Genomic DNA, 24,513 nt, shown 5'->3' on the forward strand with positions numbered 1-24,513 from the left:
CGGGTCTCGCTCTTGTGCAGGCTAGTCTCAACCTCCTGAGCTCGAGTGATCCACCTGCCTTGGCTAAGGTAAAGTTCAAGTTGTAGTTGAGTCTTTCACCCAGGGGGCATGCTGAACACCCTCACATGGTGCACTTTAGGTGAGACCCCGCCAATTGCCCTTCCTCCTTCCCCTTACTCCCATCTCATCTCTTACCCCCTCCTCAACCCTCTCCCTTCCTCTCCTTCCCCCTTGCTAGACTATTACTTGTGTTTTTTCTTTTGTGTGGGCGTGTAGAGGATTTTTTTTATTATAGTCAACCTATATTTGAATATTACAGTGACAAGAGCTCTCTTCTTGAGTCTACTCCACTGATGTACATTTTTAATCATCTGTAAAAGCTCATCCTTATCTTCAGTCCAACTGGCAGACTCTATTAAGTTGTTTCTGCTGTAATTAAGGGAAATCCCAACTCAAAATGTCTTTGATATTAAGGACATTTATTTTCCAGAATAGAAAATATAGCAGTCAAGAGAGTTTGGGGGTTGATCAGCTGTCAGCCACATCACTAGAGTCCCAGGCTTTTCCATTTCTCGATGCCATGATCTTCAGAACGAGCTTCATTCTCCGGCTGGTGGCAAGATGGCTGTGGCAGCAATGGGCTCACTTCAGACACAAGGTCCAGAGAAAAAAGAGAAAATTACGTCCAAAAGCATGGAATAGGGACTCTTCACTCTAACTGCTCCACTTAAGAAGCCAAAGCCTGCACTCCAGGTCAACTTAGAATTCTAATCCTCAAGGCTTTAGGGTAACCTGATGTGATTACTGCCCTGCTGATTTCGTTCCTTCCTGCTGGTGTGCGCAAGTGCTCCAAGGATGGAAATCGTGGCTGGAGGGTCTGTAAAGATAGCTCAGCCTTGCTCCTACATCTGATGCTTGAATTTTTCCCACAACCAAATGCTTACTTAAAACCAGTAAAACTGGTGCATGGGAGTTTACCTTTGCAAGAGCTGCCTTCTCTCCGAGGAAACACTTTATTCCTTCTCAATTTCCTCAAGGAAGAAATTGTGCAGGGAGAAGAGAAACACCTTTTTTCATCCCCTGTGTGAATTTGTACTGCTTTACCATGATGAGATACGTCTGTGCTGACATGATAGCCAGGTGGGGAGGGAGCTGTGTCACCCCTTCATTCTTTTTCTTTTCTTTCTTTTTTTTTTTTTTGGCCCCATTAGTAAATGCTTTTTAGCCACTTCACCAACTGACCCCAAGCCTTACCAATGGTGTCTAATCAAAACCTTAATGGAGTTTTACACAAACTGAAATTTATATTCAATCATCACCATAGCAACCATCACACAGAATTAGATACAACTTTTCCATCTCTGATATAATCTACTATTTTTTTTAAAAAGCTGCTTTCCTCTTCATTTTCAAATCCACACTATTCAGAAGATAACCATTAAAAATCTATTATGAAAAAACTACATTTAAACAGACTGTAACAAGGTTCTAAAACCAAGCATTTAAGTGGTTTCTAGACACCTAGACATATACACTTATCCCTCAACTGTGGCCTTAATGTTACTGAAGTCTTAAGGATTTGGCCCAGTGCTAGGAATTATTAAAATCAAAAAAGGCTTCCCTCCAAAGTGTGACAACCATGCTTTGAAAAGTGCCTTATGATAACAACCCCAAGCTAGGGCAAATAATATTGCTAATTTCAAAAAGATACATGCATCAGGTTTAAAAAAAAAAACAATAAGACAAGGTTGGATTAGACTATTCAATATGCAACTGGCAAATCTCTTGAAATTTCTAGACTTTACCTATTCACTGAAGAGGAGCTATTCAGTTGCTAATGTGGCTCAAGGCTGTGGTGGGAATATGCCAAGGTAAGGAGAGTTAAGCCGGAGATAACGGGCGAGATGTTCACTCAGGAAGTCTAATTTTTTCTCATTCTCTAAGAACAATGTCACAGGTGAGGCCTGGGGTATTTGCAGATATTGGAAATGCATTTCATATTTACAAAAAGGTAAGAAAAGATACCTTTCAGAAAATTTACTAAGACAAAATACAAATCTGCTAACAAATTAATGAGCACCCACCCATCTCATCACTCCTATATCTCTCATTCCCTTGCTACTTACGGTCCCAGAAAATGGAAAATTCAATTGTACTGAACATTGAAATAATAAAATTAGGTCATTTTCCATAAGCCAAATAATTTCATCTTACTTATTTAAAGCCAGACTATAACTTAGTGATACTCAATCCATTCATCTGCTCATTCATCAAACACTCAGCGAGCACTAGAAGACTCCAGCATATACTGAGAGCTGCGTCTACTAATGATGAGTCAGACTCCATCCAAGGCCTCTTTGCCCTTCTAATCCATAGTGTGGCAGATTTTTATGCCAAAATGTTGGGGAAATTTTAACCCATTTTCTCTAAATAAACATTCAAGGTGGCTCGGCGCCTGTAGCTCAGGGGCTAGGGCACCAGCCACATACACCGAGGCCAGTGGGTTTGAACCCAGCCCGGGCCCGCCAAACAACAATGAGAACTACAAAAAAAAAAAATAGCCAGCATTGTGGCAGGCGCCTGTAGTCCCAGCTGCTTGGGAGGCTGAGGCAAGAGAATCGCTTAAGCCCAAGAGTTGGAGGTTGATGTGAGCTGTGATGCCACCACACTCTACCAAGGGCAACATAGTGAGACTCTGTCTCAAAAAAAAAATAAAAATTCAAGATTATGTTTATATACAGGAGGGAACACAAGTCACATGGCTATGCTACTCACTTTAACGACTCCAGTCTGGACACCAGAACTAGAATGATGGCTAACAGGCCACCACTAAGACCTAGGAGACCTTGCCACAGGACAGTTGTTTTGGGATTTCTGAAAATACCATACAGCTGTGCTACTTAGGAGATATGGCTGAATTCCACCCCAAATGATGAAGGTTTCCCCAAGTGCCCCTAATAGTCAGGTATTGTGAAATCCCAGAAAAAGCCATTCTTCAATCTTCTCAGTGATTCTTTTCCACTCAAGACTATGACGTAGCTAGTTAGACAACGTGCGTAAGCAGCGGGTTATTTCCAAACAGTTGTCAAAGTACCTTGCACGCTTAGAAGCGAGAAGTTTTACATAGTAAGTAACATAACGTATGCGTGAGAAGTGCTAGCCCAGGAATGGGATGCTGGTCTTCTCTCCGGTGCCAGCTCCAATGCAACAGTGGTGGGTGAGTGAGACAGTGCTGAGGCCTAGGCCCAACTCTGTGAGCAAAGACGCCTTCAGGAAGTCTGGTCTGGGAGCAGGTAGGCTGCACTGTAGAATGTGTCCTTACTGTCCAATATGGCCTGGACCATGCTGCCGATGGAAGGCAGATACATGCCACTGAGTTCCCAGAGAGAGTGTACAGAAATAATCAGACAGAAAAATCCCAATGTAACAGACCTTAGAATGCAATCTTGAGAAAACTGTGAAGCACAAATGGTAGAATTTAAGACAGAATGAGCACTTTCCAAATTGCTGGAAAGGGTAAGAGCCAAGCAAACACATTATATTTTGGAAAAAAAAAAAAATGCAACACAAAAGCATAAACACAGAAAATCTAAATATGATCACAGAGATCAGAGATCAGAGCACCTGAGGTGGCACTGTCTGACAGATGTGCCATGTTGCCAATTAACAAGACATAACAAGGAGGATAGGATTAAAATCTTTTTGTAAGAGCTGAAGAGTTTAACCAATGTATGTACTACAACCACCACCGGAATTCTTATTTTTTGCTTTTCTTTAAAGATCAGTAGGGGGTGGCACTGTGGCTCAGTGGGTAGGGTGCCGGCCCCATATACTGAGGGCGGTGAGTTCAAACCCAGTCCCGGCCAAACTGCAACAAAAAAAATTGCCGAGCATTGTGGCGGGCACCTGTAGTCCCAGCTACTCGGGAGGCTGAGGCAAGAGAATCGCCTAAGCCCAGGAGTTGGAGGTTGCCGTAAGCTGTGTGAGGCCACGGCACTCTACCAAGGGCGACAAAGTGAGACTCTGTCTCTACCAAAAAAAAAAAATAATAATAATAATAAAGATCAGTGGGGAGATCACAACCTGTCTGACGCAGCCTCTTGGCAATGGTGCAGATGCGTGGCTTTAGCGGTCAAAGGATGCAAAGAACGTCGTTTGGCATACCTTAGGGCTATAGACATACTACGTTTGAAAAATACAAATATATCCACAAAAGCCACAAAATTCAGCTTGTGAGTTATTTATGTCTTGATTTTTTTCAGAGTTTCTTAGATCACCGGTATCAAAATCTAAAATGATCCCACGGTGGTTTCAGGGTGGTCAGTCTAGCAGTCATCAAGTTCAAGATGCATGAAACTATTACTGGTGTGAACTGAGCAAAGACAGAGCAGCCCTAAATCTCCCCCATCCTGGGGCTTCATTGTTCAGGTCTGCACAGCTAGGAGAAGCAGAGACAGCCAGGCTGTGGTTCAGCAAGAAAGAATGCCAACCATCTTCATCTGTTCACAGTCCTTAGTGCCATCTCCAAAGGACAAGTCTGCTTCATATATCCTGCAATGGAAATAACTGTGTCTCCTCCTGCAAGGCAGCCACAGAGAACTAGAGAGTTAGATCTGACAGTACAGGGTGGCAGATGGGGCACCTGCAAGGATAAAATGTGTGCCCGTCCCTGTGGAGTACTACGTCCCAGACTCTGAAACTGGCCACCAACACACAAATGCCCCTATGCTAGATTAGCTCCTGAGGATTCTGGAGGGTAGGACCAGTGTTTGCTCAGAATCTGTAATCTCTCTGCTGCATCTGATACAGCAGCAAGTCCTCGCTAAATTCACTGAGTGGGTGTTTAATAAGTACATATTAATGGAAGAGCAAGAGGATCACCTGAAGCAAATATGAAAGTGTATTTTATTCTTTATTTAGAACATGAGTGCTCTGAAAGTGTTTTTTCCCTCAACAATTCGAGATGTAGGCAGTCAATGTACATTTGTGACAGATAATGACAGTGACACTAACGAGAGAGTATTTTACTCACTCTGTTCTAAAGCTGCTGCACTTGAAAAGTAACTGTAATATGTGCTCCAAGACTTCAGCCAAACAGCCAACCTACCAAATAGCACCTACTAAAATCTCCAATGCTCACACGATGTGCTGGGCACAACAGAGAATCCCACAGAATGATAAGGCATGGCCCTACTCCTGCGAAGCCTGCTCTAGCTGGGGAACCAAACTGGAATTCAGGAAGTGATTACCTAAATGAATGTTACCTGTAAGTGTCCTACAAATGAGTTCCACGAGAGTGCAGAGAAAGGAGAAATCATAGGTATTAGAATTTAATTTGGAAGGACTTGAGCTCTGTGGTAAAGGACAAAGGGAAAAATGATTTGGATTCTCCCTAGCCCCTCAAGAACATAATGGCATTTTGCAGTATCCATAAAAGCAACTACAGCTTTCACCCTATGCACCTGGTCAGCACCCAGCATTGTGTGGATGCTTGACCAGAACTATTTTATGCCCTGACCACCCTTTCTCAAGTATCAGGGACAGCACTGTCATAAATTTCAGTAGACTTGGTACCTGGTGTGCTTCATAACTCTTCCATACATTTAGAATGCAAACCAAAAGCAACTTGGTTCATAAACATTTCCAGCAAAAACAAATAAAAGTTCAATATGAAACCCAAATTGGCCCACTCTGCCTTGGGAAGGGCAGGATAGATGTATGCAGGTGTGTCCAGGCCATGCAGTTAAAAGCCACTGCCTTGAACACTCCTCCTTCCCTCTGTGCTTTGGAAACTAAACACTTTATCTCCATTACAGGACTCTGTTTGACATCCTTCTTTCAAAGAAGAGTTGGAGACTTCTTTGATTTTGCATCCCCACCATAGAGCCTGGACTATGGTAGATATATGATAAATAGTGAATTAAAAGGCAAATCCTTTCCAGGCCCATGTCTTCAGTGCCAATCCCACACTTCCAAATGTCCACTCCACAGTGACTTTGACTTCCATCATCATCACCAGAAGATCAGAGTCCCTGGGAGTGAATACCCAGCCCTTCACCAAAACTGTCTGTCATAGCATTCCACCATTTCTCTCAATGACATCATTCGTCCAGTCACCCGCACTCAAAATCTTTTTTTTTTTTTTTTTTTGAGACAAAGTCTCAAGCACTCACCCCGTAGTGTGCCGTAGTGTCACAGCTCACAGCAACCCCAAACTCTTGGGCTTAAGCTATTCTCTTGCCTCAGCCTCCCAAGTAGCTGGGACTATAGGCACCTGTCACAACGCCTGGCTATTTTTTTGATTGTAGTTTCATTGTTGTTTGGCAGGCCCGGGTTGGATTCAGACCCACCAGCCTCCATATATGTGGCTGGCGCCCTAGCTGCTTGAGCTACAGGCCCTGAGCCCCACACTCAAAATCCTATCTTCTTGCTTCCTCTTTGTCTCTTTTCCCATTTAGTATACTCAACACTTGTCATAATTCATTCAGGCCCTCACCACCTTCATGCCTGCATTAAAGCCTTTGTGTATTAATTCCCTCTATATCTCAGAGAAGCATGTACAAACTAGACCCAACCTTCCTTGCATTCCTGGTCTAAGCAACTCACTTCCTGCTCTTGAACTGCACTTGAGTCTTCCCATGACCTCTGCTCTGCCCTCAGCCCTGTCCCTGTTTTATCCTGAGGCCAGAGCCTGGAGAGGCACCTGGGTAAGCAATGGTTGGGACACTAGTAAGAGTGATGTTCACAGAGCTGGTTTGGAGCAAATCTGAAGGGAATGCAGGATGGAGTAAAGGATAGGGAATTTGTCTTGAAGAAGTCTTTGCAGAGCAAGCACATTCTTTTCTCCTGGACTCTGTGTTATGTGCCAGGAAGCTTCTGCATATTTAGGGCTAAACAACCTACCCAGACACTCTTTGGTGTTTCCACTGTTGATTCAATCAGCAAGCTGCATGCCAGGGTCTTTTGCTCCTTCTAGGCAATGTCATTTCCCACCCACATTAGCGATGAAGTCTATGCAAATACACAGCAAAGCTCTCAACAGTGTGTAAATACTGATAGTAAAGAGGGCTGGTGATAAGAATCAAAGGGCAAGGATAAGATGTCAAAGGAACTTAGCACTTGATGCTATCTATCTCACTGAAGTACTCATGAACCCATAGAAGTGTACTATAATATTTCATCAGAAAATCTGTGCATAATATGGGTCTTGTTTCTTTTTTAAATTAATTCATTAATTTAAAAATTAATTGACAAAAAATTGTGTGTATTTATCATGTACAACACAGTGTTTTGGAATACATTTACATCATGGAGTGGGTAAATCTAGCAAATTAACAAACGAATTACTCAACCATTTCTCCATTAAGTAGAATCTATACATGGTTAGTTTTACATCATGGTGGGAGAAAGGCCGCCTCAAGAACTAGGGTCAACCCTTTAGCTGGACTATTTCAATAACTTCTCCCAATACCATTTTTGTCATATTGCTACCAGTTAACAAAAATCTCTGTGGAATAAGATGGGCAAAGCTTCTCATTCTGATGTTGAAGGCCCTTCTTTTACTGACTCAATATGCCTTTTATAATCATTTCCCCACCAAGCCATTCCTCAGCCCAAATGCAAACACATTCTGTGCCTTCCTCCCCCTCTGCCTTGCCCAGGGAGTTCCCTGGTCTTGGATGTCTTTTCCTTTCATTCTTATTAATGCTTCTTAAAATCCAACCCTCTATTTCAGTGCCATCTCCTCACTCAAGGTTTCAATTGTCCACCTGTTGAAAGTCCTTTCTTATTTTCTGACTTCTACATGCATGTCAGTCCCACCGTGGGCAACTTTTACTCTTCAGGACATGAACTTACCCACTAGGCTGCTTCCTCCTTCCCTCCACAACCATGCACCAAGTCCGGCTGCTTGCACCTGCTTTTCACCCTTCCAGAGTGTTTCTTCTCAATCTCCACTGCCCCTGCACAGCTCAGGCTCAGGTCACCTCTCCCTTGCAAGAATGCTCTAGCCCCCTGCTCCCTCCCTAGCCTCCAACTCTGCCCCCACACGACCACCACACTGAACTTGCTAAAAGTCAATTCTCATCCCATCAGATCCCAAACTCTCAGTCCTTCAATGTCTCCCCATGGCCTTCAGAGTGAAGCCTAAGCTGCTAAGATAAACATGGAACTTTTCAGGATCTCCCCTCCAGCCTTCCCCTCAAGGGGGTGGGGAGCCTTTAGCCTCAAGGCCATGTGGCCCACCAGATCCTCAAATGCAGCCCCTCAACTGAATCCAAACTTCACAGAATAAATCCAAAGACCGCACTTAAGGATCCAGAAGACTACCTGCGGTCACCCCTGCAAGGTTCTCAAACTTACTGCCCATCAGAATCACCCAGGGTACTGGTTAAAAAATACACTTGTTCAGTCCATTCCAGACAGACATTGTGGCTAGTTAGGTAATTGAGAGGGACCAAGATCATAAATATTTACAAAAATGTGGGGTTTGAACTATATGGGGAACACAAATATTTATAAAAATGTGGGGTTCAAAATATTTGGTTCTCCATCAAACTCAAAAATCTGTGGTTCTGATGGTATCCTGAGGATCACACTTCGAGAATACCTGGTACAGACACTGGAAAAATAGGGCTGGAAACAAGTTTTTGAGAAGCCACTGAGCTTGGTTAAGACAAGGGCCTTGGGGGCAAACCTGGCACCCCCCCACCCACACACACATGCCCTTTAATATTAGTCTAAGTTAATATTGTTATAAATAGAAATAGATAAAATTTGTATTTTATGAGGTTAAACATTTACGAATGGTGATAGTTGCTGCTGCTGTTATTTATATTGCAGTGGCTGAAAGAAACAGCAAGAAGCAACGTGATCCCGGTTTGTAACGTATAGTCTCTCCAGATGGAAAAGATTTGAAAGATTCCTTCTTCAGTTATCTCTGGCAGATGTTTACACAACTTTGGCCTGATAGCTTCCAGTGACAGGGCCTCTGGCCACCACTTCCTGAGGCAGCCTGCTCCATTGCTAAGCCCTTAAATCTGGTGGAATTCTGTTCTCAGGACGTCCGTGAATCCTAATCTGCCCTGCGGAGCATCATCAAACACTGTTCTTATTTCCACATACCAGTCCTTCAATGTTTGAAGGCACTTATCATGTCTCTCCTTGGTATTTTCTTCTTTGGGAAGACAGCAAAGTATAGTGGATGAAACTCTTGAGTTCAGTGCTGGAGCCCTGGGCTTCTGACTCTACTCATTTGACAATACTCAGCCCAGTTCCACTTTATCCTACAAGTCCATAATTCTATGATCAAACATTCCCAGTTCTTTCCTCTATTCCTCAGGCCTAGGCTTGTTTGCACCTTGTTCAGTGTGGCAGACAACTTTTGCATCTCTTGATAAGAACAGTAATCTTCCTGTGGGAAAATCCTTAATCCCTCTATATTCACCAAGTAGTCTGAATGGAAGCTGCCTAGTTTTTAGAAATCCCATGCCCAGGCTACCAGAATGGGCCAGTCACAGTTCTCTACTCCCCTGGACCATTAATCAGCCTAGAGTTAGGCATCTGACCCAAGTTCAACCAATTAGACCTCACCTTGAGATTTTTAAATTTTGGACCAGAAAGAACAAGTATCAGTTCCTCTTTAGAGCTAGAGTTGAAAAAGTGAGTTTTAGGGGGTCCTGGGAGCTCTAATTCTTCTTCTTGGAGACGACTCGGTAGAGAGAATCATGCTAATATGCAGAGACACAGAAATGAGAGGTGGAGAAGTATGTCCTGGGTTCCACATATCTGTAAAGACCAAATGCACTTTGATCTTCAAGATTTTTTTAAACTCAGGATTCCATCATCAACAGCAGAATTTCCCAACTGATCTCCCAAATGGAATGGTTTATAGATGTATCTGGATATTCATTCCATTAGTTCTTTGTTCAGTGAAGGGAAGACTGGAGCTCTGAACCCATAACAGTGGCTTCCTACTCTTTTATCATTTTCTGAGTATTTCTATTTCAAGTTCCCATAGTTATAATAACATTGGGAGACTAAATTTTTATAATATAAAAGTATTTACAAACAAAACTATGCTCATTTATGAAGTTGGTCCCTACTTAAAACATCCCAGCTTGATTAATCTTGGTTCATATTCTCATCCATCAATTCATGTTTTTGTTTCTCAGTCTCTCCCAGATTTAGAATTTCTGCACAATAAATTACAAATGCAATACGATCTTGTTTCATTGGGTAATTCTAGATTTTGTAAAAGATGTAGAATTTTCTGAAGTTGATGAAAGTGACATTGGAAAATTGTTTGAATCACAACTGAAGCTGCTGTCAGTTGGAGAGGTTACCAAATCCCATAGGGATGCTGTCTAAAAATCAAAATCAAATAATAGGAATAAACAACGGCTAAGAGAAGACCTTGGGAAAATGGTAAAAGTCAAATGTGTTGGAAATTATATTTAACTACAGTTGTTAATAAAACATCAAATGTGAACTAATCAATGTTAGTTATATTGTTCTAGCATAATATTGTGTCAGAAATATTCAGCCTCAGCCTCTCCTGCACTAGGCCTAGCAACAGTGGACTCAGTCTTTATGTAGTTTTAGAATTAGCATATAGCTGAAATTATAACCAATTCTGCATTAATATAATAAAATAAATGCATTTTTAATGTTTAGTTTTATTTTTTCAAAATCAAAGGCCCAATCAAACATTTTTATGCCCCAGGCTTAAGTATATCCACTTTAAGTGACCTCTTCCCAGGATCCTTTGTCTTCAGATTGTGAGGCCTCCTAAGCCTGCACTGCTGCCATTACTGGCAGCTGTCATCCCCTGCTCTTTGCCCTGCCCACTCCAGAAACACAGAAATGATCCTGCCCCTCACATTTCCAGGTGACAGGCCTTCAAAACTCTGAAGACAGTTTTTGTGGCTCCAATAAAACTTATTTTCTTTTCAACAAGTTCATTTCCTTTAATCACTTCTCATCTGACAGAATTTGAAATTCCCCCATATTCCATTCAGTAATTCAATAATTTTTTGAGGGCCTGTTATGTGCCTGTTCTAGGTTGTGGAGATCTTACAGCTTCCATTCTACTAAAACAACAACAGTAAACAAAATGAGTGAATAGTCCGGGCATGGTGGCTCACGCCAGTAATCCCAGCATTCTGGCAGGCCGAGGCAGGTGGATTGCATGAGGCATGAGCTCATAGGTTCAAGACCAGCCTGAGCCAGAGCGGGACCTCATCTGGAAAAATAGCCAGGTCTCCTTTATGATTCAAAAGAAGCTCTCTGACTTTCATATCTTCAGACACTCCTGGCATTAAATCATTAACAGGGCTACTAGCTGTTTAATGTTGGTCTCCTGCTCAGACACACAAACTCCATAATGGCAGGGGCTGAATCTGACTTTTCCATCAAGTCTCCCTAGGATCTTGCATGGTGCTGCACCCATGGACTTTAAAGTCCAATAAAGATTTGTTGAAAATAAACATATTTACAGTCTCATCTCTACACTAACTATGTAACATTGAGCAAATCTTCTAAACTCTCTCGATCCTATTTTGTTCATTTTAAACTGAAGGGGTTGGGCCAGATCATCCCAAAGTTTCCTTTTATTTTTCTTCGTTTCTTCATTTCATTTCATTTTTTGAGACAGAGTCTTATTGCAACATCCAGGCTGGAATGCAGTGGCATAATCATAGCTCACAGCAACTTCAAACTGCTGGGCTGAAGCGATCCTCCTGCCTCAGTCACCCAAATAGCTGGGACTATAGGCCCATTTTACTTTACCCAGTTAAATTTTTTTTGTTTATTTGTTTTGTTTTGTTTTGTTTTAGAGATGGAATCTTGCTATGTAGCCCAGGATGGTCTCAAATTCATGATCTGAAGCCATCCTTCCACCTCAGCCTCCCACCTCCGCTTCCCAAAATAGTGGGATTATAGGCATAAATCACATCTGTCCCCCCAAAGTTTCCTTTTCTTTCTTTCTTTTTTTTTTTTTTTTTGTATTTGCTTTTGTTTGAGGCAGAGTCTCACTTTGTCACCCAGGGTAAAGTGTCATATCTCACAGCAACCACAAACTTTTGGGCTCAAGTGATCCTCTTGCCTCAGCCTCCCAAGTAGCTGGGACTACAGACACCGCCACAACACCTGGCTATTTTTCAGAGACAGGTCTCCATCTTGGTCAGATTGGTCTGGAACTTCTGAGCTCAAGCAATCCACGGGCTTCAGCCTCCCAGAGTACTAGGATTACAGACATGAGCCACCAACCCAGCCTCCAAAGTTTTCTTTTCCAATGCTAATATTCAATTTGTCCACCTTATTGACTCAGTGGCTCCTTGTCTCAGTTTTCCTATCAAAGATTCTAAAACTAGATTGTTTCCTGAGTATGGACAAGTTTTATTCACATGAATACCCTGGACCATGGAGAAGGTTTGGAACAAAACAACTTGTAATCATTTCTATAATCTACAGGGACTCTGAATTCAAAGTGACTACAAAACAAAAATAAACATTTAGGCTGCTAGCTTACCTTACAATTACTTCAACATTACATATGTCCAATTCTCTAACACAAAAATACAATCAATTGAGGACCTCCTCTGGCAACAAACCAAGGCTTTGAACAATGATATTCAGAAAGTTTTAGAAAATATAAAACCTTTCTAAACAAGTTTGGCTCCATTTGGAATACTAAGTGCCACCTCTTGCAACAGAGGTGTTTTCCCACATATTACGTGCTCAAAAAAACTTGAGTGAATGAACAGCTAATGCTGATACTATTCTACCTGCTAGTCTTGATGAATATCCTATCTTATTGCAAGCTTCAACTATCTGCTACAGTCTCAAACATTAGCTGTATATGTAAAAAGAAACTTATTTTAGTCCAAGTTAAAAGTAGAACATTTTCATTTCATCATCAGCCTCCCCCTCTATTTCCTGTGTTATCAGATGTCAGGGAGAGAACCAGCAGTCTGTTTGTGAAACTGGCAACTTGGTAGACAAAATATGCACATTCAACCAGCATTATTTTAAATAAGAACCTAGAATGGGTCTAACTTTGTATCTACATAATCATAAGGTATGAACCCAGAAGAAAAATTACCAAGAAATTCCCCAAACAAATAAGCCAACTCTACAGATTTTTTCATTTTTATGACCTCTTTTCAAAAGAACAGATCCAATGTAATCTCTACTAATAGACCTATACCCACCCTAAGAAGCTGACAATTCCAATTGTTAACTAGCTTCTGGAACAGCATGTCCGAATCTTTTGTGTGATAGGTTGTCATATCTGGCACATTTTTAAGTTTGGACATGGAAAAACACATGTCTTCTGCAGACCCTGCCTTGCTTCTTTTCTGTTTAGAAACCCTGACCATGCGACCCAACACAAAGCTACTCCAAATTGCTAACAATCCAAAGGGCACCAGTGAGGCAGGCCCCTACATAGAATGCTCATGAGAGGGACACCTTTTCTCTAACTGGGACGGTCAAAATGGGCCCAAGAACAAGGAAAATGGACAATAACACATGGATATACCCACCCAACCAGTTATCCACCCATCCACTGTTCAGTGGGCACCTACCACACATAAAACATTGCCAGTGGAAACCAGTATTATTTTTTAAGCATAAACATCATGAAAATAAAAAGGCCTCCAAATGTCTTTTCACCTATTGGAACATGTAATTTTTATCAGTTACTGATTTGTTCATTTTTTCTGTGTTTTAGAAAAAGAATTATCCTTTGTTTAAGTCTAAATTTTGCCAAACTGGCTAAAATTGGAAATATTTTTCCCAGAAAGAAGTCCATATGACAAGTCTACTGTGGTTTTAATAATTTCTCCAATGGGCAGATCGAGAATCATTTATAGCATTCAATCATCCTATTTCCTGGGCCATCTCAGACCCACTTTTGGTCATGTGAATGGCTGGTGGAAACTAAAATGAAAACCTGTAAAAACATCCTGTAATAATAGAAAAATTAACAGGCTCACTCTGCATGCATATTTGCCTCCATTTCCCTTGCCTCCATCATCTTCCTATGAACCCACATGCATAAATCTTCATGCAGACCATACTAAGCAATATATGTAAAATGTTATACATATACATTCCTTTATTCCCTCACAGATAATGATATAATGTTATAGTCTCATAAGACTGAATTTGAGCTAATGTCCATAAACAGAAAGCTATTATTAACATGTCATTTAAGGTTTTGTTTATAATTCTGTTGTGAAAGATAACTTGGCTGAAATAAATATACTGTACGTTGATGGGATTTGAAAAAATACCATATTGAGACCCAGAAATGAAATGCAAAGTATATAAAATCACACATAGTTAGGATCATGAAATTTCATGGCTATAAAAGTTTAAAATGTCAATTTGTCTTCCCCTAGCATTTTAAAGGGGACAAGAATAGATTTTTTGCCTAAGGTGGGTCAACCAGTTAGTGTCAGACTGTTTGCCTAAGGTGGGTCAACCAGTTAGTGTCAGACTGTTACACGAAACATCAATATTCTCTTACAGATTGTCATAAAGATGGTGGTAACCCGAGAAGACATCATTCCAAACTTAACATGAGTCAAATTCCATTTGAGAAGAGTAAAAATATGATTCAGTGATAAGTAGCTGTTCCTTCTTTACAGGCATTAACCCACACTGAGTGAGTGACAGTGAAGACATCACAGCAAGAACACGAACCAATACCACATTGCTTCCCTTAACCAGAGGTCAGCCTAAGAAAGTCGAGGGAGAAGGCCAATGAGCTTGCACAAAGGAACTAAACCTGAAGCCACCCTTCTTGGATTATCTGGGTGCAAGCCCAACATCTTCTTTAGATCCGAGAAATCTCCATGACTCCATCATTTTTCTCTTTTCAAAATTCCTAACTGAAAGTCAAACATGAACATAGAAAAATTTAAAAACGGGAGAAATGTCTAAAACAAAAAGTTCAAAATGTCCTCTATCAATTTAAAGGTAACCACTACCAGCAGTTTCTTATGAATCCTTCCAAGGAAAAGTTATGCTTGTACCAGCATAGGATATATTCCTTTTAAAAATATACCTAAATCACAGTACACTAGACATACTTTTCTGTATCTTAGTGTGTTTTTTTTTTTTTTCCCTTAATAAATCTTGGCAGACTTTCCATATCAACACAAAGAGAGCTACCTGGTTCTTACTGAAGTTTGTGTGGTATTCCATTGCACAAATGTAAGAGTAATCCACGTTTGGCTCTGACCCAAACGTGATTCTTCTGAAAGGCAAACAGGCACCCTGGTTTGATTTCATCTTCATAAAGGCCGCCAGGAGTTCAGTCTCAATAGTTCCAATGGTAAACTGTCATCTTAAGGACAGAAACCCTATTGTTAATGAAAGCTAATTTTGTCTTCACGGACACTGTATCTGGAGCCTGGGAATGTAGCTATATAGGTGACAAATATAGAAAGGGACAAAGAAGGGAGAAGTGGGGAAGAAAAAGAAAAACAACAACAGGTCTGGGTGAGGGAAGATGAGGATAAGATGAAGAGGTGTTATGTAGCCTTCCAGAAACTGGTAGATGCTCGCTCAATAGTTCATGAATGACTTAATGACTGACTGAATAAATGAATGAAGGAAGAAACCAAAATAGGCATAGTTTTAACATGTAATATATTAAAATATTAACTGATAAGTGGCTCCAATTTGCTGAAAAGCATACTTTCTGCACTGTCCAATGTGGTAGCCACTGGCCGCATGTGTCTATTGGACATGTGAAATGTTGCTGTCAAACACGGTAGCTTTCAAATATGAAAAGAGAATGCAAAAATCTCAATAATTTTTATATTGACTGTTGAAATGAGAATACTTTAGATATATCAGGTTAAGTAAGTCATATTATTAACATCAATTTCATGTTTCTTTTTATTTATTTTTTTCCTTATTGCAGCTCTTTTTTTTTTTTCTTTTTTGTGCCGAAACCCAGGAACGAATCACTTGTTGCAGCTTTTAAAAGTCACACTTCTATTATAGTTACTTTGGATAGAGCTGGTTAAGAATATAGACACCATCATGGCAGTAAAAGTGTCTGGCTTTCTCTGCTCTATCCTAGCACCCAACACAAGGCTATGAGAATAGTAGATACTTAATGAATACCCATCAGACGAAAGGCTGGCGCTGGTATCTAGATTAGGCAAAAACTAGGCCTTGGACTATAAAAAACAGGAGCTCCTCCCTCACCCCATCCTAGATCTAATGCAAAAGCAGATGTATGACCCTGGGCAAGTCATTAAACTTGCCTTGAGGTTGTTTTTGTGATCGTTAAAACAGAGATAACATTAACCCTCCCTTATAAGAAAATTGCATGGACCAAATGAAATAATGTCTATAAAAGAGTTCTGAAAGGGTAAAACAGAGTCAGGTTCCTGCTGAGTTCTAGTATTCTCTTCTAGTAATAGTCCCAAGAGAAGTGAGATATAAAAATTATGGAAACAGGGCAGCGCCTGTGGCTCAGCAGGTAGGGCGCCGGCCCCATATGCCGAGAGTGGCGGGTTCAAATCCAGCCCCGGCCAAACTGCAACAAAAACAAAAAAAATTATGGAAACAACTGGGTAAGAAATTAACTGATAAAATTCCTACATCTCATGTTTTCATTCCAGTATATGTTAGAAAATTCAGACAAAGACAGGTGCAAACTTGAGATTCCCACACTAGCAGAAACTTCAGCACTTATTACACCCTTTTCACTATGGCTCACCACGCACAGCTGACAGAGAGACTGGCAAATACTTTCTTGGAAGGAGCACAAAAGTCTAATGTGAACGGGAGGTGGTGGCTGAAGAAAGAAGTGGCAGAGGAATCCGGTTTACCATGCCACCTGGTGCAGGTGGTTGTTGGGAAATTTGTAATCTTGGGAGACTCTGAGGCCTCAGAGGAAAAGTTCTATGGGCACAAAAATCTATTGCGGGCATTGCTCCTTGTTAATTGCTCCAGGCGCAGCTGGCGATGAGCCGCACAGGAGCATGAACAGCCCCTGATTCGGCAAGGGGGTCAGGGTATATGGCAGGGGAAATCCAAATGACTCTTGGACAGGCTGTAGCTTTTTAGTGACACCAGAAGGATTTCGCCATCCCAGCTGGGCATCTTCTTCCCCAAATCAAAGGTCATTTCAAAAGGGAAAATATGAAGAAAGCCTCCCTCAGCAGGGCCATTTAGGGAGAAGACTCAAAATGCCGAGTGCAGAGTGGACTGACCCCAGCAGCTTACAGCCACAGGCAGGCCAGCAGAACCAAAACAGTAGATTTCAAGAGATCCCAGATCAGATTCTCCCTTCAGCCCTACAAGGTGCCCCAGAAGCCCCAGAAATCGTCCATGACTTACCATCGGCAAGGCCAGCGCACCAAGCAGAGCAGCCACTTCCTCTTCGCTGAGAGGGTCTGACTCCCTCCTCCTCTCTCGGGGCTGCTGCCTGTGACACGCCAGGGCCAAGCTCTGAGCCTCTGGGACGACTGCCCTGTGACCTGCCTACACTAGCTCATAACAGCCCACAGGGCCTGAGCTATTGCCAGCTCCTCCAGCTTGAAAACCGAAGGACAAGACATCAGGCCCAGAGCAGAGCCCAAACATGGCCACACAGCAGAACCAGCTGCGGAGGCTCTCCAAATTCATATTCCCAGGATCAGCACCCAGAGGCTCCTGTTCAGTAGGCCTGGGGTGGGGCCTGGGCATGTACATTTTAAAACAGTGCATGGCAGTGCCAACGTTGAGCCTGATTTGGAAATCTGTGGCCTGAAGAACTCAGGGAAGCTTCATTTTCTCTTCCATTCTAATCCTTGTCTCAGAGTGGGAGGGAAGACTTAGAGGAAAAACAAAGCAAAATGGAAAGCACTCTACAGCCCAAAGGCCCTAGATCCCAGTCATTTGACTTCTCTGAACCTTGGTTTCCTCATCTGTACAACGGTGATAAAACCATCTGCCCATTTAGGGTTGAGGAGGGAATGAACACACATGAAATGCTCAATGTATTGCACATACCCTGTTTCCCCAAAAATAAGACAGTGTCTTATTTTAAGGTGTGCTCCCAAAGATGCTCTAGGTCTTATTTTCAGGGGACGTCTTAGCTTTCCTGTAAGTAGGTCTTATTTTCGGAGGATGTCTTATTTTCGGGGAAACCGGGTAGTAATGTCATTAAAAGCATCCATCTTATTATTAGCCTTTTCCACAAGGGAAGGAAGGGTACAGGGCAGTTCTCCATATGACTATCTATGCAAGATAAATTGCAGATGTAAATGATGGACTGAGCCAGGCATAAAGGGAAGAAAAAACTAAAATAAACTGCAACAACAAGATCTGCAGCTAGAAAGACAGTGGATTCAGGTTATACGGGGAGCTGAGGAAATGCTCAGAGCAGGATTACAATCTAATCTTTGGGGGCTCTACCGAGATAGGATTAGGAGGAAATCAACAGAGATTCACAAAGATTTAGGCACAAAGCTACATGAAGATTTACTGCAGCATTCTTTATAAAAAAGGAAAATTAGAAAGAACTTACAGGTGTTTTTTTTGTTTTCTTTTTCTTAACATTAGGATGAACCCGTTACTTTATTTCAAACAAAAATGTTCCTTTTTAAATTTAGGAAAAGTTATACAATAGAATATTTTTCATTCATAAGAAAGAAGAAAATTCTGCCATTTGTGACAATGTGGAAGAACCTGGATGGCATTATGCCGAGTGAGACAATCCGGACACAGGAAAACAAATACAGTATGATCTCACTTATATGTGGAATCTAAAAAAGTTGAACTCGTAGAAGCAGAGACTATACAATGATGTTTACCAGGGGGCTTGGGAAGGTGTTGGTCAAAGTATTCAAACTTTCAGTTATAACATGAATAAGTTCTGGAGATCTAATGTATAAAATGGTGACTATAATTAATAATACAGTATAGTTAACTAGAAATTGACTTTAAGTGTCCTTGACCTCTACATACACATATACAATGTTAACTATGTGTGGTGATGGATGTGTTAATTAATTCTATTGTGGTAATCATCTCACAGTACATACACAGAATAAATCATCATGTTGTACACATTTGATATATATAATTTTTTTCTGAGCATGAAAATAATTTATTGATTATTCAAGCATTATTATTATTGATTATACAAGCATTAGGCCTACTGAAGATATATATAATTTTTATTTGTCAATTGTGCCTCAATAAAAGTAGAAAAATGAAAATTAATTAATTTATCAATTGGTTGATTTAGGAAAAGATTTTGGAATCCATTTGATTAGCTGAAAGCATTCTTAAATATCTATGTTGTTGTTCTTTTAATTCCAGTTTAATATTCAAATTAGAATATTACTATCAATAAAGGAAGGCCAGATGTAGACAGAGCCCTCTAAATTTTTCCCACAGGAACCAAAGGCAAAATACATTATAATTATGGGTAACATCGGAGCTTCTGCAACACAAAGGGCACAGGGAGGGATGGGGTAGGCAAGGAAAAAATAATGCATATAGAGACACAGACAAGATATTCCACTGAAATATTAAAACAATATTGGGAGAAGCAGATTTAATGCTTTCTTCCGCCCTTCACACACACAAGCACACACAAATGAGAACTTTTGAAATAAAACTCAATGCCACCCACTGAGTCCTTTCCCTTTACAGTCTGACAGAATCTATTTTTATACTCCAGTGAGATTTGCAGCAAAGCATAGTGTCAGTAAAAAAAAAGAGGAAATAATTTATTTGCTGTACCTGGGCTTTCTCACTTCCTTATTTTAAAATAATCATCCCACAAGTCAAAAAATTTCAGAACATTAGTCTAGTCTTCTTTGCACTGGTAGACACCACTGCAGACATTTTGGAACTAAACTGAATCAGTTAAAATGTTCTGAGTAATTTACCATCTTCCTGAAAAACTTATGATATATTACACCACAGAGTGCTGGAAGAAATATTCCAAATCATCTGGTTCAAACCCATCATTTTATAGATAAAGAACTTGGGAAATAAACTAGCTACTCCAACACACTGAAGATTCTTACTAAAACATCTGCTCGATTTTAAGGTGAGGGGGGACAGGGAAATAAAATGAAACCTCCAAAACATTTTTAGTGGAATAGTAATTTTGATCAAGGGATCTAGTAAGTGACGAAAGAGTAAGAATTGTGGTAGCAGTAGTACCCCCATCCCAACGTCTGGAAAACTGAGAGATTAAAACCTGCCAGAGCACAAACAGTGAATCTGCGGGTAGGGGCCCAGGAAGAGGACTCAGGAGCTGTACCCTGCAGTGTGCTGACGTCAGCACCAAACACTGGCCTAATTTTCTACCTAAATTGATGGGTGTGCGGGAGCTGCCCTGATGTGATAGTACCTCCATTTCCAGAAAAGTGGAGATTGGAGAAAATGCTTCACACATACCAGAGATACAGGACTATCAGCCTGCCAGAGGTGGGATGGCTCAGACCCTCGCTTGCTACTCAGCGGTGCCTGGACCAGCAGCACCAGCATCACCTGGGAGCTTTTTAGAAATGCAGAATCTTGGGCCTTTCCCAGAGCTAACGAATCTGAACACGCATATTGACAAGATTCTTGGGTCCTTCTGTACACATTAAAATTTAAGTACCATTTGTTTAGATGGTGCAGCAAAACAAAGTGTAATTAACTACCTGTAACCATTTTAATCTAAATTTCAGGAAAAACTAGTTCCTCTGCTCTATTACCAGCTCTACTCACAAAGTTGTTCACCTTTAAGCCTTATTTTAAACTTGAAAATAATTTTCTTTTTTTGAGATAGTCTCACTCTGGCACCCTGACTACAGTGTCGTGGCATTATATAGCTCACAGCAGTCTCAAGTTTTTGGCTCAAGTCATCCTCTTGCCACGGTCTTTCTATTTTTAGTAGAGCTGGGGTCTTGCCCTTGCTCAGGCTGGTCTTGAACTCCTGACCTCAAGCGAAACACCCACCTCAGCCTCCCAGAAAGCTAAGATTGCAGGCGTGAGCCATCGGGCCCAGGTTGGGGTCCTCAAACTGCAGCCCGCAGGCCACATGAGGCGGTGTAATTGTATTTGTTTCCGTTTCGTTTTTTTACTTCAAAATAAGATATGTGCAGTGTGCATAGGAATTTGTTCATAGTTTGTTTTAAAAACTATAGTCCGGCCCTCCAACGGTCTGAAGGACAGTGTACTGGCCCCCTGTTTAAAAAGTTTGAGGACCTCTGGAAGTTTAGACTAAATGTTAAATGGGACGAATGTGGTGGCTCACGCCTATAATCCTACCACTCTGGGAGGCTGAGGCAGGTGGATCACCTGAGACCAGCCTGAACCAGAGTGAGACCTCATCTCTAAAAAAAATAGTCAAGCAAGCCGGGCACAGTGGCTTATGCCTGGAATCCTCGCACTCTGGGAAGCTGAGGAGGGTGGATTGCTTGAGCTCAGCCTGAGCAAAGCGAGACCCTCTCTTTACTAAAAATAGAAAAAACTGAGACAACAGGATTGCTTGAGCCCAAAAGTTGGAGGTTGCTGTGAACTATGATACCACAGCACTCTACCCAGGGCAACAGTTTGAGATTCTGTCTCAAAAAAAAAAAAAAAAAGCCAGGCATTGTGGCAGGTGCTTACAGTACCAGCTACTTGGGAGGCAGAGGCAAGAGAATCACTTGACCCCAAGACTTTGAGGTTGATGTGAGCTGTGACACTATAACACTGTACCGAGGGCAACAAAATGAGACTCTGTCTCAAAAAAAAAAAAAAAAAAACTTAAAAAATGTTAAATGAGCTCCATGACTTTCATTAAACAGTCCTTTTATATCAAAAAATGCTTCAGGGCGGCGCCTGTGGCTCAGTCGGTAAGGCGCCGGCCCCATATACCAAGGGTGGCGGGTTCAAACCTGGCCCCGGCCAAACTGCAACCAAAAAATAGCTGGGCGTTGTGGCGGGCGCCTGTAGTCCCAGCTACTCGGGAGGCTGAGGCAAGAGAATCGCTTAAGCCCAGGAGTTGGAGGTTGCTGTGAGCTGTGTGAGGCCACGGCACTCTACCGAGGGCCATAAAGTGAGACTCCGTCTCTACCAAAAAAATGCTTCAAAGTTAAGAAGAAATATATATGTAATATATATTATACATATAGATGCTGGTAGCTTTACCATTTTTTTTTTTTTTTTTTTTGAGACAGAGCCTCAAGCTGTCACCCTGGGTAGAGTGTCGTGGCATCATAGCTCATAGCAATCTCCTGGGCTCAAGCGATTCTCCTGCCTCCACCTCCCAAGGAGCTGGAACTACAGGCACCCACCACAACACCCAGCTATTTTTTGGTTGCAGCTGTCATTGTTGTTTGGTGGGCCCGGGTTGGATTCAAACCCACCAGCTCAGGTGTATGTGGCTGGCACCTTAACCGCTTGAGCCACAGGCACCGAGCCAGCCTCACCATTTTAAAGGGTTACATAGACTATGGATTTAAGTCTTTTTTCCTGCTATTTACTTCTCACCCTCAGTAGAGTGCCATGGCATCATAGGTCATAGCAACCTCAAACTCCTGGGCTTAAGCGAATCTCTTGCCTTAGCCTCCAAGTAGGTGGGACTACAGGCAGCCGCCACAGCGCCCAGCTATTTTTTGAGAGAAGGTCTTGCTCTGGCTCAGGTTGGTCTTGAATCTGTGAGCTCAGGCAATCCACCTGCCTCAGCCTCCCAAGTGCTAGGATTATAGGTGTGAGCCACCTCGCCAGGCCGAAAAATAGAAATTTCTTACAAAAGAATGTATGATCAAAGGCTGCAAAAGCCACATGTTCAAGCACAGTATCAAAGCCTCATCCCTTTATGACACACCTGCAGTAATCACTCTTGTGTCTCCTGGTCATATGGAGTTTACCACCTCCAAAGACAATCCAATTCATCTTTACACAGCTCTAATTTCTATAAAGCTTTTCCTGAAATTTGTCTGCCTGTAGCTTTCAAAAGCCCTACAATCGGGCGGCACCTATCGCTCAGTGAGTAGGGCACTGGCCCCATATACCGAGGGTGGCGGGTTCAAACCCGGCCCCGGCCAAAAACAAAAACAAACAAACAAAAGTAAAACAGTAGAAGAGATCAGTTTATCCAGGCATCTAATCACTGCATGCATCCAAACAATATTAAAAGAATCCTTTGTGAAAAATAACCCACTATAATGTTTTAAAGAAATCTGTTAGAGCAACACAGTGTGAAGTGACAAAACAGTGGTGATACCTCCATGGAGGGCTGAAGGACTGGTTGGCCATTCACAGTGACCAGCCCGTGAGATCAAAGAAGATCATTGTAGTGACATAAATCCATTGCATAAACAGCCACTTGCATCTCAGTTTTCTGTGAGTTTGGGAAGATCACAACTCCCTGAAAGCCATGAAGGGCAATCATGCAAATACGAATGATGTGCTAGCTCTATCATTGTGTCCCACTAAAGCAAATCTAGAAAAATGACTCATCCAGGTCCCAGGCATTTAGATGAGACAGCTTTTACATTAAAATCAGTTGTTTATATTGCAAAATGAACAGGGATCTCACTATGTTAGGAGTAGCCTACTGAGGAAGCTACATTACCTTTTTAAAGTCACTAAAAATTAATGAATTCGCAATTTAGTTGATCTGATGGGACAGGATGGATGAACCAAATTAACACCCAAGTCCCAACAGGGAGGAAGAGGCACAGTGAAATCAGGCTGATGATCATCAGGCTTTTTTGCTGGCATGTACTGTCAGGTACATGAGACTGCACGTGGTGAGCAAACACAAGATAAAGGCATAGCCCACTCAGAGCCAACAGTGAGGCACAAATAGAAAACAGAAAGAAAGAAAAGCTATGACACGTATCCATCCCAGAACACATCTTCCGTTACTGTTAATCAGAGTGTATGTCACACTTCCTGGGCCCAGTGAAGTCACTAGCCCCAGCAGAGAAGATCAGAATTTTCCCACTCTAAAAGGAGAAATAGGGCAAAGGACAGAAATAGGCTGGTGAGATATAGAGAAGAGGGCTATATCTCTATAAACACATGTTTCAAAAATGATTCATTTTCAACAAAAATGTTCAGGTCCTGTGACAATCAAACAGAAGCGGCGTGCGAGCAGAAAGGTGGGCATTCATGTTTCTCACACCCGCAGGAAACTAAGTCACCACCTCCCACGCCCACTGCTCTCTAGACTGGAACTTCTGTTTTGTGTCTTCTGAGGGAAGATGGAGAAAAGGGAACTTTTATACATTATTGGTGGGAATGTAAATTATTACAACCTCTATGAAAATCAGTATGAAGATTTCACAATGAACTAAAAATAGAACTACCATTCAATGTAGCAATCCCACTACTTTTCCTTTGGATATCTATCCAAAGAAATCCTTATATCAAAAAGATACCTGCACTTGTATGTTTATCACAGCACGATTCACAATAGCAAAGATATGGATCAACCTAAGTGTCCACCAACCGTGACTGGATAAAGAAAATGTGATATATGTATATATACACAATGGAATACTA

General features: G+C 41.6%; 1 protein-coding gene across 5 annotated transcripts in view; it reads right to left on the reverse strand.

Annotated features, from left to right (window-relative positions):
- PIK3AP1 (phosphoinositide-3-kinase adaptor protein 1) overlaps positions 1-24,513 on the reverse strand; it is a 118,541-nt gene that overhangs the window by 83,596 nt on the left and 10,432 nt on the right. Inside the window, exon 1 of one of the 5 annotated variants that reach the window (XM_053583673.1) lies at positions 17,368-17,903. The exons of the other annotated variants lie outside the window; for them this stretch is intronic. The gene's annotated coding sequence lies outside the window, so the exon portion shown is untranslated. Of the gene's footprint in view, positions 1-17,367; positions 17,904-24,513 lie in introns of those variants that run through there. 5 annotated transcript variants of the gene reach the window in all.

Source organism: Nycticebus coucang, chromosome 3, assembly GCF_027406575.1.
Source record: "Nycticebus coucang isolate mNycCou1 chromosome 3, mNycCou1.pri, whole genome shotgun sequence".
Taxonomy (NCBI): domain Eukaryota; kingdom Metazoa; phylum Chordata; class Mammalia; order Primates; family Lorisidae; genus Nycticebus; species Nycticebus coucang.